This window comes from Ostrea edulis, chromosome 10, assembly GCF_947568905.1.
Source record: "Ostrea edulis chromosome 10, xbOstEdul1.1, whole genome shotgun sequence".
Taxonomy (NCBI): Eukaryota; Metazoa; Mollusca; class Bivalvia; order Ostreida; family Ostreidae; genus Ostrea; species Ostrea edulis.
The window spans coordinates 38384491-38402193 of record NC_079173.1 but is presented as its reverse complement, the minus strand read 5'-3'; the positions used below and the strand labels follow the sequence as shown (position 1 = coordinate 38402193).

General features: G+C 35.5%; 1 protein-coding gene across 13 annotated transcripts in view; it reads left to right on the top strand.

Moving 5' to 3' along the window:
• LOC125666012 (leucine-rich repeat-containing protein 15-like) overlaps nucleotides 1-17703 on the top strand; it is a 304143-nt gene that overhangs the window by 224968 nt on the left and 61472 nt on the right. The window contains exons 13-15 of one of the 13 annotated variants that reach the window (XM_056151258.1): nucleotides 76-98; nucleotides 703-825; nucleotides 1110-7229. The exons of 7 other annotated variants lie outside the window; for them this stretch is intronic. The gene's annotated coding sequence lies outside the window, so the exon portion shown is untranslated. Of the gene's footprint in view, nucleotides 1-75; nucleotides 99-702; nucleotides 960-1109; nucleotides 7230-17703 lie in introns of those variants that run through there. 5 more of the 13 variants (XM_056151257.1, XM_056151262.1, XM_056151259.1 and 2 more) reach the window with 5 other exon arrangements.

The following is a 17703-nucleotide window of genomic DNA, read 5'->3' as shown; positions in this document are numbered from 1 at the left end:
GTTCGTGTTTGTCCTATTGTCAATGTTGTGTTCTTTATAGGATTGTTTATATTGAACACAGTTCATTATCTTCAGTATTCCTAGAAGAACGGATAAATGTGAGTAAAAAACTGCTATAAGGTTCATGACTTAAAATTCGATTCCAACATTCTCCATTCTTTATTGAACGATCTGCATGGGATTTTAAAAGATGATTGTTAATGAAACAGTGAGGATAATGAAATATAATTAATATCATAATTACTAATGATTCAATTTCTCTAATTTTTAATGTCTAGTCATTTTATCACTTATGACTTGATAAACCCAGAAAGCTGGGTGACATGCACTTTCGTGTTGCTATGTTTAATACAGGGTTTTGATATCCCTCGTACACTTCTTAACCATACTAACAAGGTGTCACGTTCTTCATTTTCACATATAGCCCATCGTCTGGCATAATATTCAATATAATTCATAATATAATTAATATTTGATTAATATTTAATAATGATTAATATTTATTTGTACAATATCTAAGCCACGGTGTTGGCAGTTATGAAAGCTTCTGATATTGAACTGATTTCTCTCACGCACTTATCTTTTTTAATGGTTTTTTATGTAATTTATAAAATTTGAAATGTTATAAGTACATGTATCTGTTGGTTGACCCTTAATTTCTAAGCGGTAATGGGAACTCATCAATACTTCGGCTTTTGATAGGAATCAGAAGTATCGAAATCATGTAGGAATTTCAACCAAACATTGAATGATGTGGTTTTTGCACGACCTACTTTCCGTGTGGTGAATTGAAAATATGGTACACGATGACAAAGATGTCCAAGGGTATTTATTCAGGAATTCATCTCTTAACTAATTATGGACAAATTGGTCATTTTCGATATAAATGACCAGACTACTAACAATTTTCATTTCAATGGAAACAATTAGTAAACATGCATCGAGGAAACTCTGATCAGGTAAAATACCAAACCCATTTACTGAGTATCTGGACGGAAATATACATTTATGATTTTAGATATTGTAGTACAATTGATTATTTCATTTTTATTGATTGCATCAATGAGTATGTTTACGATCAATACATCGAATGTTGTAATGTATTACAGGAGGTGCATCAGTCATAATCAGATCCACAACGGTTCAAATCCGCAGAAATCAACCCTAAGGACAGACATGAAGCTTCGAACTGTCGATTTAGAATGCTGCTATTTGGCTTAATCAATTACTGTGAAATCGGAATTAATTTCATATCTATGTCCTTTATACTGTAGCCTGTGTTGAAGGACTTATTGAACCACGTTATCTAGCAGTCCATGTCTGAAGGTTACGCCGTTCCGGAATACATATCGAGGATGATATGCCGAGGGTTGTATAAAGAGTGTCAGTATGTGACGATACACAGTACACTCTCCGTCATCGTGAAGATAAAGATAACACATGTTCTAATATGTTATCGTCATCTGGCGAGAAACTTACGTTCTGATTGAATACAAATTATATTTAGACATGGCGGATTTGAAATAATTGGTTTAAACTTTAATGTGTTAACTTTCAACAACGTTTCCTTATCTACTTTTAAATTTTGAATGTTTATTTGTGATTTCCTGAAATACATTGACTATATCCAATATTTAGATAAGAGACTTGGAGTAGTAGGCTAATATAAAACTCCAACACCTGTGTACACTTAACAACTTTTAATCACCATGGAGATATGACTGAAATATTTTTAACGCGACGTAAAACACCATGATGGCAGTGAACTGATTTCAAAAAGAGACAATCTAAATAAATCTGTTACATAAACAATGTCCTCAATAAAAACAAGATGTATCTAAATCTAGATTTATACGTTCTTAAACTTATATACTTTCAAACTTATCTTCACGGTGATAATCAAACACGGGAAGCATTAAGCTGTTATCATATACAGGGGGCATTATGTAGTTTCACATGTTTCATTTTTTAATCTTTAAAAGTGGATGGCTACATGTTTGTCATAATAAGCATTTATTGTATAGAGACAGCGCATTTTATTTATTTTTTATTGGGTTGTTAGATGACGCATTTGAAAGACATGTCTAATTTTCTACCATTTCTTCATATGAGCATTATATATGTTCCTGGTTAGCTATGTCATCTTGTTGTATGGATGCAATGTCACAGTAAAATGTTTCCTTTTTTAGAATTAAGCATAAGTCTTTTTAAACTCTGATACAAATTATGATGGAATTCATCATGATAGGTGGGATCAGGAGCTTAGGAAGAATACCAAAAGCCCCTCTTCACCGGGTACACCTAATGTGAGTCATATATTTTGACCAATAAACTAAGTAACCTGTAGTTAAAATCACTATGTAAAGAATGACCTAATAATTGATATGCAGCACGTCAGATTCTGCCATTGCGGAAATATTATCTTACATTTCAACTTATACATCCCAGAATGCAACAGAAAACCACGCATTACCCAATTTCAGATTGGCTAAGAGACCTGCAGGTTGCTTAATCAGTTCAATAAACTTAAGAGAAAAACATGTATCATCAAACTAAATTATTTCAATGATTGTTTATCGTCCCTCTCGAGAATATTTCACTGATAAACAGACGTCACCATTGCCGGTGAAGGGCTACAAAATTTAGGCCTATGTTCGGCGCTTATGACCTTTGAGCAGGGAGGGATCTTTATCGTGCCACACCTGCTGTGACACGGGACCTCGGTTTTTGCGGTCTTATCCGAAGGACCGCCCCATTTACTCGCCTTCTACGATAAACAATTTCCATGTTGATCCTACCCAAATACTCTATGATAAATTAAAACCACTATGCACCGTATACGATATATTTGTGCATTTTAAAGTTATACTATACATATGACGCTATATTGCATTATGCAAGCGCGTCCTGGCAGTACAACTAGCTAAAATCACAAAAGTTTACAGACCGTAAAAATATAATTTGCTGTGAAGTTTCTCTATATCGATATTTGAAATAATTTTCCAAACGAAAAGCTGAGAAATGAAGAGAATAAAACAATATCTATCAAATATACATAGACACAAACAAAATAAAATATATTCGATTCAACTTGAATTCAGGATGATCAACGTTCGTTATTTTCACCTTTCATATGTTACGAGATTGATCACTGTTGAATTAGTTTCCTTTGTATGTAATTTTATCTACGATATGCATACTTTACTTTGAAATTAAGTGTGTGAATTTCAGTAATGGATGATGAGCATTGGCTTTAGCGAAAAGATTATTGATCACAGTCCCATGAATGATAATTAACCCATCCTCACTTTTTTGTTTAGAATTTTGTTGATGAGTTGATGCATGCAGAGGTTGGATCAGGTGCCTAGGAAATGTAAACATCACGTGTCGACCGGTTACACCCGCTGTGAGCCCTGCATGTCTTGATCAGGCAAACGGAGAAATCCGTAGTCAAAATCAATGTGTTAAGAACAGCCTAACAATAATCAATTTACTATTGGGTATTGAAAATTGTGAAACATTATGCTTTCTTATCAGTCATCGTGCTTACATTAAATGGTTACAAACTATAATCCTGGTCTTTCTGTTCATCAGTTGTCTTAGCTTTGTTCACGGTCTTGCAAGTGCTGGCATCGACTGTTAACGTCCTTGGATAGGTGATTTGTAATAGTAGGGCATGTTCTTCGTGTTGTGGGATCGATAAAGTTTCATGGCAACTACTGGTTTGTCAAAGTTGCGAATAAAGGATGCGTTGAATTTTTTTCTTGAAACTTGTGTGGAAATTCTCAGTTTAATACCCCCCAAAAACTTGAAAATGTAGCTATCCACCCAAATCATGACGTGGAATTCTAATTAAATCAAACAATTGAATAAATCTAAATGAACGTATTTCTACGATTCCATAAAAATATCGATCACTAGAATTTGAGGTAACCCTACGTTGGTTTGTATATCTGTATATATCTCTGAATACCCAACGCAGATTGTATTCCTTTCATATTTGTTTGTACATAATATCTTTAAACAAAGTTTTAAGTCATCATTAGTTGGCATACAAACAATCGGAATACAACACTCGTCGCCAATAGATGGATAAGTTCCGCGTACTACAGTGTAAGTACATACATCCGGAGATTTTGATGATTCTACTATCAGCCAATTTAGCTTATTGTGATATATTAACACGATGAATTCAATGTCTGAGAGTGCATTTCCGTCTGTTACAATTGTAAAATAACAGCCAGTTCAACATTCGATATGTTACTTTCCATTTGATGAGATTCTCAGATAAAGAATTTAAATGCAATTGACATGTTTAATGGGTTGACTTTCCTATGTTATTTGCTAAATAGAATGAGCAAAAATGAGCAAAACTTACTTTAATTCCTAAAAAAGAAGCAATACCGAGATAATCAATTCTACACATACCGCACCACGTACTTGAGTTCGTGTGTATATCAATCAATATAAATATAAGTATATATCTGTCTATTTACATTAATCCTCGCTACCTTATTCTAGAAATTAGATAGAATCACCTGGATACGACAATAGTTTATTTGATATTTGTAACATTTCTTGTTTGATAAAGTGTTACCAAAATGCACGGAGGCTAAGCCCGTTCTGGGCCCGAACTCTGTGATACCATTACTATAGAAATGGGTCTAACTCTTACCCAGATAAATAAAACTACCCACTCGCTTCAATTGGCTAAACAACCAGAAACTAGGTGCGATATGCGTAATTTGCCGGTCTCCCTGCATAGAATAATGTTATAACTAACTATATGTCCCAGCAACAGGTTCTTGAAATAACAGAGATATTCGTCATAGCTCTCTAGATTCCACCTGTTTGTTGTTAGTAGGACAGTTACCGGTCCAGGTCAACTGGTTGTATCTTGCCTATGACAGCAGCGGAATTCAGACTAGTGTGGAAGATTTTGGACCTATCAATTAAAATTTCATACCAAATATACTTTAGTTACTTCCTCATACATGTATTTTAATAATGTTTCTATATTCGTTCTATCTTGGTTGTTTCTTTTAGAAAAGATCCTGACTCTATCTGCTACTAAAGACCTGAAATACCTGAAACTTGAAAGAAGGTGAAAATGGGTAAAACTGATCTAAATGAAGTAAAATAGACAAAAAATATTAAGAAAGCCAAAATATAATATTCAATTTCCTTCTCTAGGTCCAATATCACAAGAAAAATGTTTTGATCAATTGTAAGGTTTTTGAGATTAAGTATACAGTGTCTTTCATTAAAATGGCAGTTGATGCTGCTGAGGAAAAATTGAGTCATGTAACGTCTACACGAAGAGCATTATGAACGTATGAAGAAGTAAGCAGCGGACATCTGATGTGAAATTTTAATCGATACGTCCGAAATCCCTGTAAACTGAACATGTTTATCAAAGACATAAGGCCTCGTGTATTGCAAGTTTTAAAACTTAGAGAAAATTGGAGTCTAAATATTTATGCAATATAATCATCATCGTGAAAAAAGCGAATGCATTTCAATACACTGTCCTTTTTATATTGTCAAGTCACACCTCATTGACAGGAGAGCTATTGAGTTGTAACATGAAAAAACAGTAAATATCTTTGAAACTAAAATGATTTCCTTCACGAATAGACGAAAATCAAATACCTTGTATTCTTATTTCATTAACAAGCCCTATGGAAAATGACTCATGCGTTACATTAAATTTGGAATTCCAGAACTATAGATATCTGTGTCCGGGTTCTTGTTTGCCCTACTCTGGTATTGTATTATTTATAGGAATGAAATCGATCACTATTCCTTGATTTTCACGTTTGATGAATCGTTTCCGATCTTTCCAAATGTGGAGTTAAGAGATTGTTTAAATATTGGCAAGGTTGAACTCCATCATCTTTGCATCTTTTTGATAGGAAGTTCAGAGTATTTTACGTAGAATCAGATTAGTGTGTAACAAATTAACAGGTTTTTATGACTGATCACAAGATATGTATGTTCCCATGCTCTATTTCAATTCAGAAAGCAACTGACAAGGGTTTGAAAAGTCCTCTATAACGTCAGCATTACGTACATTCTATCATATTTACTTTGTGATTTAATTCGCAAATAGGAACTATCACTGGGTCCAATAATATATGACGTGTTTCGTACCAGATGTTAGGTCTTTCTTTACACATTTATTTCAACTACTGATTACTCCGTTTACCTAATCAATACAGCAGGCCCAGGACGGATGTGACCGGTGAACAGGGAATGCTTACTCATTCTTGGCACTTGATCCAACTCTGTTCTGTCAAGGGGTCCGTGTTTACCCTATCTTTGATTTTTTGTAATCTTTTAGAATTATGAGATTAATCACTGTTCATCTTCTTCACCTCTCATCCACAAGTCAATTGAAATGAAGACATGCCACAGATACACTGATCCTTTGGGAATCCAGGTTAGAATGGTCCTCAATACCCCTTGCTTGTCATAAGAGGTGACTAAATGGGAGGGTTCTTCGGATGAGACCGCAAAAACAGAGGCCCCGTGTCACAACAGATGTGGCACGATATAGATTCCTCCCTGCTCAAAGGCCATAAGCGCCGAGCGTAGGCCTAAATTTTGCAGACCTTCACCGGCAATGGTGACGTTTCCATATCAGTGAAAAATTCTCTCAAGGGACGTTAAACAATTTACAATATGTTTAGAATTTCAATAGCGGAAGTGTCGTGGGGTTATTTCGAAAAGCTTACATAGCAATGACCTATGATATTTAAGTGTATTATTATTACGTGTTCGATTGCGAATCCCGGGGCTGTGTTGTCACTTTCTAGCGCACGCACGCTCTTCTTGAGCAAGTCTCGTTTTTTTATGTTAGTTTTATTTGAATTAAAACAGCAATTTCTTTTGTTGTTGTTGTTGTAAAAATGAGGGTCCGCCATTTATTTTGTTTACCTCGCACTATATTGCCGCGGACACACAGGTTTCCATAGTTTTTCACAAACGTTGTGATTTTTATCTATGGTTTTTCCTGGGCGGCGAGGGAAGCACATTTTTGATATCTTGAAAATATAAATATTACAAGTTTGTGTTTTGTCAAACAATGTCTATAATTGCTTTGTATTACGTGTTGTTTGTGGTGTATATGTACTCAAAATAAATATCATCTTGCACGATGCATTGTATTATAAAATTGATGTTTCACTGATTTGTTTGTTTACTTATAAATGTTTACATAACACAAATTATGTTTTTTTATTCCTGCATTTAGAAGGTCAAATTGTTGGCTGTCAACATTAAATAAGTTGTATTTTAATGTATGACATAAAAAATGAAACTCATAAACTCTTCCATTTATTTAGTCGTATTGCTGTTTTTCTATTTGATGATTCAAATTGGCTAAAAAATGCAATAATAATAATTGTATCATTCATTTACAACAAATTGGATGTTTGAATTACAAATTGCAAGTCAGTCTTGTATTTTTTGGTATTAAAAATCAAAACACGAATAACTGTAGAAGCAACAAATTAACAAAACAAAATGGCAGCGCCCATATGGATCATAATATTTCCAATGAACGTATGTAAAGATTATCTCTATCTATTTGCTGTTTTTCTCTCTTTATATATATATATATATATATAATGCACGGAAATAGGGAAATAGAAATGAACTCTTTAATGAACATAACTGCCCTAAGTGAAGAAATATTTAATAACACAGTCAGGCATGATATCTCTCTTGTATCCGTGCGTCTACCAAACATACAGATTCCTACAAGAATCCCTTCGTACTGCGGCGGATTTTCTGGCGATATAACGATCATCGTCCCACAACCCCTCGATGACTCAAAATAGTCCAGAATTTCTTATAAAGTTTTTTTCTGTTAGATTTATTTTTTCTGGACGGCACACCGGGATTTTCTGGCCACCAAAGTTGTCTGTGCGACTCGTCCATAACGCACGGCCTACACCAACAGTCGGGACATTCAGCTCTTCCGGCATTTCCCTCAATAGCTGGTCCAGACGAAGAGGGTACTTCCTCAGATATAACTTCTTCCTCGGCATCCCAATCCCCACCATTGTATGCAAAAAGGGCCCTTACAGCGGATAATTTCTCTTCTGATAGAGTTGCAGTTACTTTTGTTGCCATGTTTCGTCGTAAAATGACGCTGATAAAATTTCAACTGAATATAAACGGAATTTTAATGAAGTATTTACTCATAATTAAAATTTTGATAATAATATATAAACACGACATTTCCAATGAGAGTCGGTACAGTCTCTTGAGCATTTAATCCATGTCCATGTAAATGATGTTCTAACCATCCATAATTATCTATCGGACCTCTTCCTAAACACAACCCATCATAATTTATTATAATTGATGTAATTATATGTAAGATTTTCTACTCAATTCATGATATTTTGTGACTATAGATGTAATGCAAAGCCATAATTTTCTTATCAAAACTTTCTCTATCGAGCTGGCATACTACGCGGTAAACATCAAAAGATTTCACGGACGCCTCGATCGAGAGACGAGGTGGACAATGTATACACACGGATTAGTAACTAAATGTCCATCAATTTCTAGCATCCAATCTGAAGCTAAATTTCTCCTGATTGACAGGGGTTTACAGACCAGGTAAAATTGAAGGCGGTGCTTATTTCCTCGGTCTTTAAGAGGACCATACATGATACACTTTGCATTTGAAATATTTTTATAAAAAGCAGAGAAATAGCAATTAACTCTTAAATGAACATAACTGCCCTAAGTGAAGAAATGTTTAATATAAAGCACAGAAAATTTCACTTTTATTTGGATACTCAATTCTCAAAACAACGGCACAAAAACGTATGACTTCTGAACACTTTGTACAACCATTCCCCATGATAATTTAAGGACTATATTTTTTGACATCATAAGCAATCGGTTCTTCAAGTCCCTCTGATTCCAAATAAGTGCTCTGAAATTGAAATAAAAATATGCTGGAGTTCCTCCTTGGCAATAGATTGGTAGTCTTTGGTTATTAGGTCTTCCAACAGTTTATAAGAATGACCATGGGGACGGATTGTGTTGCTTTGTTAGCTGACCTGGGATTTTTTTTTATATATTCTGTGAGGTATAATTCATCCAAAAGCTTATACATCTCTCACTATAACACTTCAACTCGACATTTAGATAGAGCGACCACGTTTTAGCTATTAACAATAATGATGTTCATTCATATCTCGATCCAATACATCCCTGTGAACTCGAGATAAAATAGACCACTGTATCCTCCACATCGGCTTCGTACTTAGATATCTTATTGAAAAGTAACAAATCAACATCATGATCAACAGGATGATTTCAGCGATTGTTAGACCGTTCTTGGCAGCCAGGTCTTGAGTACTGATTACTCCATTTACTTGATCAAGGCATAGGGCTCACCGTGGTTTGTTTACGGTACTACAAACATAGTACGCTAGGGTACGTTTGAGTACGCTTGTAACAACAATTAAATCGCGTTTTGTAGATGTTGTTAGTTTAGTTTATACATATCATATTGTATTATAAATCACAATTATAATTCTAAAACGTATGAGACCGCAAAAACCGAGGTTCCGTGTCACAGCAGGTGTGGCACGATAAAGATCCCTTTCTGCTCAATGGCCATAAGCGCCGAGCAAAGACCTAAATTTTGCAGCCCTTCACTGGCAGTGGTGACGTTTCCATATGAATGAAATATTTTCGAGAGGGACGTTAAACAATATTCAATCAATCAATCAATCATTTTCATAGTAGCAATATGATTCCGAAAAAAAGTTAGCAAGTTATACCAGTCCGTCTCCCTATGTTAACGGCAAATGCTTTTGACACCCATGGTATACATATCTATATATCACATGTGAAAAGAAAAAAATATACAAAATTAATATCATGCAAGGTTCAGACAGGATGATGTGAACGGTCAACAGGGTATGATTACTCCCCCTAGACGCCTGATCCCATTTTTGGTGTGTCCAGGGGTCATTGTTTGCCTACCTATTTATTCTATATTCCTTGTGGGAGTTATAGGACTATATTCCTGGTGGGAGTTATAGGACTATATTCCTGGTGGGAGTCATAGGACTATATTCCTGGTGGGAGTTATAGGACTATATTCCTTGTGGGAGTTATAGGACTATATTCCTTGTGGGAGTCATAGGACTATATTCCTGGTGGGAGTCATAGGAGTATATTCCTTGTGGGAGTTATAGGACTATATTCCTGGTGGGAGTTATAGGACTATATTGCTTGTGGGAGTTATAGGATTGACCACTGTTCGTTATCTCCGTCCTTCATGATGGAATGATTTTACATATAAGTAAATTTTGTGATGATTTTAGATTACTTAAGGTCTAAATTGTGGTAGCATAAAATAAATATTGTAAAAGAAAGGATAATATACTTTATTCGTTTTCCCTTTTGTTACTTTAGTTTAACCTGTTGGGTATATATCTGGAATATTGTGTTTTTGTTTTCATTATTTTAGGGAACACTTCAAGTTATCGTTTCAGGTTACACTTTATTGATTGCCCCAATGTTCCTCAAATTAAACTACAAGTACATATTTCTATCAAACTATCAGCGCATTATATCCAAAATCTGTTTAATTGGAATGTTTAAGAAGCCTATCCCCAAAATTCGAGTGACCCACGTGACGCGCTGTTACTGGAACGATAGCACCTGTGCATAAGGAACCAGACCAAAAAGCCCTTTGCGAGTTTATCAAGAGGGGTTAGTAATCGTGACTGGAGATTATTGCAAAAGTGACCTTTGGCGATGCATATATCAAGGACAGAAATGTATTGCATATTGACACAGCAGATCGCTTTACCCGAGGGGGAAGCATAAACCAAGTCTTGGACATTATTTACAAAGTAAGGCAATTGAAGCCCCTGAGCCATGGCAGCAAATTTATCGTCTTTTTGTAACTGCTCTCTCTCTCTCTCTCTCTCTCTCTCTCTCTCTCTCTCTCTCTCTCTCTCACCTCTTTTGTGAAATGCAAGTCCAACAATGGTTGTCAAAAAGTGCGAAAAGCAAATTTCTTCAAATATTTGATTTTTGTTGAGATATTTCACGATATATTTCATGGACAACTTGTCGGAAAATTATCTGCAACTTTATATTATGAGTTATCTAGGAAAATATTGGGACAGTTTGACTGACTCACAGGCCAGAGAGCTACATATCTACCCCTTATAAAAACCTTCGACTTACGGCGCAGACAAAATGCGCACGGTCGATGCCTGATATCCTTTACATAGTATTTATTACATTTATATGGAAACATATCATAGTTGTTAAATATTATTGATGGTTAGGGACCGGTCAATATTTATTGGGGGTGGGGGGTGGGGGGACCGGTGCACTCTATATTTCCATTTTTTTTTTAAATTCTAAAAATAAAAAAAGTTGCTGTCTTTTATTAAATGTGAAATAAAAAAAAAATTGTATCCTATCTAATATTGATTGATTGATTGAATATTGTTTAACGTCCCTTTCGAGAATATTTCACTCATATGGAGACGTCACCACTGCCGGTGAAGGGCGGCAAAGTTTAGGCCTATGCTTGGCGCTTATGGCCATTGAGCATGAAGAGATCTTTATCGTGCCACACCTGCTGTGACACGGGACCTCGGTTTTTGCGATCTCATCCGAAGGACCGCCCCATTTAGTCGCCTTATACAACAAGCAAGGGGTACTGGGGATCTATCCTAACCCGGATCCCCACGCGATCCTATCTAATAAATTTATATATATATATATATATATATATATATATATATATATATATATATAACTCTTAAATGAACATAACTGCCCTAAGTGAAGAAATATTTAATATAAAGCACAGCAAATTTCACTTTATTTGGAGACCCAATTCCGCCCCTTCCTGGAGTTGAACTCACGACCTGCGGACCCAAATCTCCTAGCAGCATGTAACGAGCGCACTAGATCTAGACCGCTTGACCATCTAGGCAAGTCTTAAAACTTGCTTTCGATGACGATGGAATTCTCGTCACACTGTCACACGCTACACGGTCGTTGAGAATGGAAATAGGATACAGTTATTTATCATACATTTATGAGGATCATACAAGATACACATTGCATTCGAAATATTTTATATAAAGCACGGATATAGCAATAGACTCTTAAATTAACATAACTGCCCTAAGGGAAGAAAATATTTAATATCAAGCACAGAAAATTTCACTTGATTTGGATACCCACTTCCGCCCCTTCCCGGGGTTGAACTCCACGACCTGCGCTGGTTACATGCTGCTAGGAGATTTGGTTCCGCAGGTCGTGAGTTCAGCCCCGGGTAGGGGCGGAAGTGGGTAATGTTTGTGTGTGGAGTATAATGGGTCAGAAGGAGAGAAAAAGAAATGAATAGATATACGATTTGGCAACAATGTGTGAATTCTTGAGAATCAATGTTAATAAATTATGCGACTACTTTTATGATTAATGTTCATTTATTAAAACTTCACTGGCTGAAGGTTGTTTCTCGTTGATTTCCATAATCCATCTATTTCAATTCAAGCAATTTACAATCCCGGTTCTATTTGGAACCAGATGTACTCATATCTTTCCTTGAGATCACTGCGTGTTATCCTCACCTTTGAAACATGTTTTGCTTATTTTCTGCAGTTTTAGTTAAAATCAGCACTTGACAAATTCTATAATGGTCATTATAATTTTGTAATTTGCAACTGAAAGCAATTACTGGGTTGAATACTGTCTGACGTGTTTCAACCAAGTGTTTGATCCACCTTTACATACTAATTTGGACTACGGAGTATCTGATCAAGATAAAGGGCCCACAGTGGATGTGACCGGTAAACAGATAATGCTTACTCATAGTATCTGATCTTTCGTCCTGTGAATAAAGCTAATGGGCTGATATTCACAGCGAAGGTAGATAATATGTACATATCTGCAGATTGGTGTATAAAAATGCCTAAACACACGCGCATTCATGTACATCGTCTTCTGAATGTTCAATTTTTAAAGGTTCATAATACATGTGTATTTTCATTTTTCATTAATGTTGTCTGATGTTGACGTTTTGGGCGTGTCTTGGTACTCCTTAAACATTACTTCTCGGTGCTGGATTCTGATAGACCGATTTTAAAGTCACTGTAACTTTCTTATATTTGATCAAACCTTTAGAAATCTATATTCTAGGTACATGCATATGATACAAAGGCTTAATGAACAGCATTGATAAAAGTGCAGTTAAATGCGCGCGTAGGCACGTGCATTGCTTCTTTCATTTTTGTTGATACTGAATTGACCATAACGCACTAAGTAAAGACTAAAATAAAATGAGTTTGCTGTAGGTGTACTTCATGAATCGTAACCATAGATGCTAAATCAATTTTACATGTTCAAGAATGCATGTGCATTGCGATTCTTAACCTCTTTAATCGGGTAGTGATCTATAACATTTTGTGATTTCAATAACATGTTTTACTTTTCATGTTATTTATGTGGCAGATGTATTTTTGAACTGTTTTCTTAGTTGCAGAATCAATTGCACACATTCGAATAACTTCACAATTTGCAACTCAGTATTTGGATGGTAGTTTTTGTCCAGTACGAGAATTAAATGGCGAAATTATGAACAACCCCGTTTCTTCTAGCCAATGGCCTCGTTTCTTTGACTTATTCCTTAAAAATGTTAAGCTTTAAAGTTATAAGACGCAAACTTTTTGAACAGCCCCTGGTCATTCGATATCTGACATCAAAATTGGTACCGTATAAGTTTTACATTATGACCATTGGGTCGAGGCCTCTGCTGGTGGACTGTTAGTCCCCGAGGGCCTCTACAGCCCAGTAGCTAAGTACTTCGTTAAGCTCATTTCAAAATTAAGGATTATCTCCCTCATGCATAGTTGTTATCCTTAGACGAATTTGACTCCACTTTTTATTTTTGGCAGGCTGTTTTTCCCTATAATAGCTCTAAAACTTCATTGTTATTTCGGATTTCAAACATTTCGGTTGAGCATCACTGAAGAGACATTATTTGTCGAAATGGGCATCTGGTGCATCAAAATTGGTACCGTATAAGTTTTACATACTGGACATTGTTCTACGTTTTACTTACTTTCAAGACCTGTATCATCACAAAACTTTGTTTGGGTTTATCCATAAATATGTGCATATCAGTAACTGTTAACAAATCATGTCAAAACATCGTATCAGCGACTTCTAAAAATACTGCAAAAATAAGAACATCAAAAATATCAGATGAACATCGTCTTTTTAAAAACAAACGATGTTTCAGATCGCTGGTAATATAATTATAAAGCTTCACAAAATGATGAACATGGCCTAGTCAAAACTATTATAAGTATAACTGACACTGAACACTTACACCACCTTATACTGATCATGTTGTAAACCAATCGTAAATTCTCGGCTTGTCGGAGAGGCCCGAGAATGTGCGATTGTTTGTGGACCTAAGCGTCTATTATGTTGCCTTGTTATTGGCGCTTCGTTCTGGAAAGTTTCATAAGGCTGATTCAAGACTAAAATTACCGATTACAGAAACGGACAGGCATAATTGTACAGCAATCCCTAAAACTTTTTTCTTCTGTAAGGTCAAAAGCAAGCATCGACAAACAACGGATTTACTCCATATTGTATTATATTTACATTACAAATCACATTTTCGTCTATAAACCAACCAATTTCAGCACGCGACACAATTCGTTCATATTGACTATGATCGGATTATGAACTAGTTTAAAGCACGCGACTGAGAGGGCGTAAATGATTTGAAAAAAATACAACATATGTTTCAAAGATATCGCAAGTCACACCTTTGGATTACGATTATAAACTTACGTGGATTATCATCCCAATCTTGCGGTCTCCTACCTCCAAAATGCAGTGCAACCTGCAATGTTGATAAAAGGCAGGGTGAGACGAAATGTGACGTCATGTCTATGTGTTGACGTACCTCACAATTACAACTGTGACAGAGGCTTGGAGTTCGTTATATGCAACAAAATAGAAGCAATGTAAACAAACGATGTTTTAGTAAATGAATATAAATATACGAATTGAACAGCACTTTTGAGCTGTTCATGGTCAATATAAACGGATTTCGATTTGAGGCAAATTCTCTGTGAATCGTGTTAATGTGGTACATTCGCTAACGTGATTCACAGAATTTGCCTCAAATCCAAATCCGTTCATATTGAACATGAACAGCTCAAACGTGCTGTTCATTTCTTAATTTTTACGTTGTCATTAAAAGGAAAATCAAAACAGACTTAGAACCGCCAATGCGTGTCCCCCACTTTACTCTCATTTTTACTATTTCAGGGTAGTTTATCGAAAACAAAAGTAGTTTTAATGAATTCTGCGAAATTTACTAATCAAGTAAGATTCTATTGCATAGCTTACGTAGTTCACCTGACATATGAAACAGTAATAAAGGTACAAACAGTATTTCTGGAACAAGCGTTTTGGAGTTCGTTGTCAAAATACGCTCATTTATAAGTATAGATATTTGTTTTGTTTTTCTCAAAATTGAAATCAAAACTTTTCAACCAGAATCTCTCACAGAAGGATTTTATAAAAGTTTTGTTGATAAAATTATGATGTTTGATTTTGTTATTTATCAAGTTCAGGGGTATTATCTTCTTACTTTCTTACAAAATGTTACTTGCGTTTTTGTGTTTATAAAGACGCTTTTTGAAGTATGCCGATACTTTTATATTACATGTAGTTTGATTACTTTGTTTCAATGTGGTAATTCGTAAATCTAGTTAGACTTGTTTACAGGAATATAAGAAAAATAATTGATACCATGATAATTTCCGTTTTCATCAAACAGGTCTCTTATTTAAAAAAAATCAATTTACATAGCAAAGAAGTTTACCATTACACCAAATCAGGTTGTTGAACAATATAGATTGATACAATACTTCAGGGTCGACATTACCTCTTATATCATGTATTCTATGTTTACATTCAAACAATGTACTGAATACTTCGCCGTAACATATTGATAATGACTTCAATATGTATTCTGTTTCATCGATATTGATTATATTTGTCTTAATAAGATATTCCTACACTCTTTTCAAACACCTTTCGGACGTTCTTGACATATTATTTTTTCTCTCGAGATAATTACCTCCATGATATGAACCTGTAATGAAATACAACTATATCAGATGTAGTGATAAAGATGTCAATTAGTTTGACTTCAAGTGCCGCCTTGGCTGCTCGGATTTTATCGGCAGCAATTACATCGATGGATCGTATAGATATTATAAATTAGAAGGCCTATTCGACAGAATTAAATTTTTCAACAAAAACATACATTTGGCACGGGTACATATTTCAAAGAGCGTTGTTATTACAGCGTATAGTGTATAGTTATTGGGGCATATTTGGTATGGAACACATTGGAAAACATTTGACCCAATGATAGGTTGTATTGGCAAACTAGATCGTTATAACGTATATATAATTTGCGAAATGCCGAATTCAAAAGAGACTGCTGAATCACTGTAACATCATATATATATATATATATATATATATATATATATATATATATATATATATACAAAGCACTAAAATGACCAACGTCACGAACAACCAGATTGCCAAATTTTCGGGACGACCCGTCCCTTAGTAGTATAAGGCGGCTCGATGGGTGGTTCAACTGAGTGCACTTTTGAGGTCAAAAAGTCAAGTTTTAGAACGCACTGGAGAGCGGCCGAGGCCTAGCGTGTGTCGAGGTAGCGCGTTGCTAAGGCGGGGCGTGCCTAGCGCGTGCCTAGCGCGTGCTGTGCAGGTGTAGGAAAAATCGATAACAAAGTTGGTATGACGACGAGGCCTGAGCCGTGTGTGAATCCTTTAAAATCCTTTAAAATCCACAGTGTTATGAATAATAAACGCATGATTTTAAGTTTACACATTTATTAAATAAACAATTTAATTAATTTAGAGTGTTATTGACGTTGTGGAACATTCTATATGACGCTGTGACCGAGCTAGGACTGGAACATTATAGCTGACGTTGTAGAAAAACCTGTTTTTCTATGACGTCACAATAAGTATATAAACGCAATACACAATTCGCGTTGTCACTTTCATCACCATGTCTGAGCGAATACCCAACGACTTACGGAATAGCAGAAATGGGCTCCCAACCAATTATATTGAACAGCGATTGAGATTTTTAGAGGAACAACTACACATACAGCGAGAGCGTGAATTAGAACTCCGCAGAGAAAACTGGCAACGAGTGAGATTTTTACAGCGGGGAGGGGGGATAGCCAGAGAAAAACGCCAGTTAGTGTCGGAATATTATCGAATCAAACTCGACAGAGGCCGCCATTCCAGGAAATTTAAAGTGAAACAAAATGTGTACAACGTTACTTTCAAAGAGCTTCCAGATTCTTCCTTTATTCGGCGATTATTCAAAGATATGCTCAAAAATGTGAAACGGGAAATGCAGTGCAACCCCAATGATTATGTACGGCTCAACATTCGACACCCGTCTTTGGATTCCGAGATTTGGGTCGAATTTACCCAGTCTAAAAACCTCAACGAGGATAAAATTTTAAACAAAATAGAAGCCGTACAGCAATCTAAAAAAGAGTTCCTGATGACAGACGGAGCCACACAGTTAGATTTTTTTCATGTCAAATA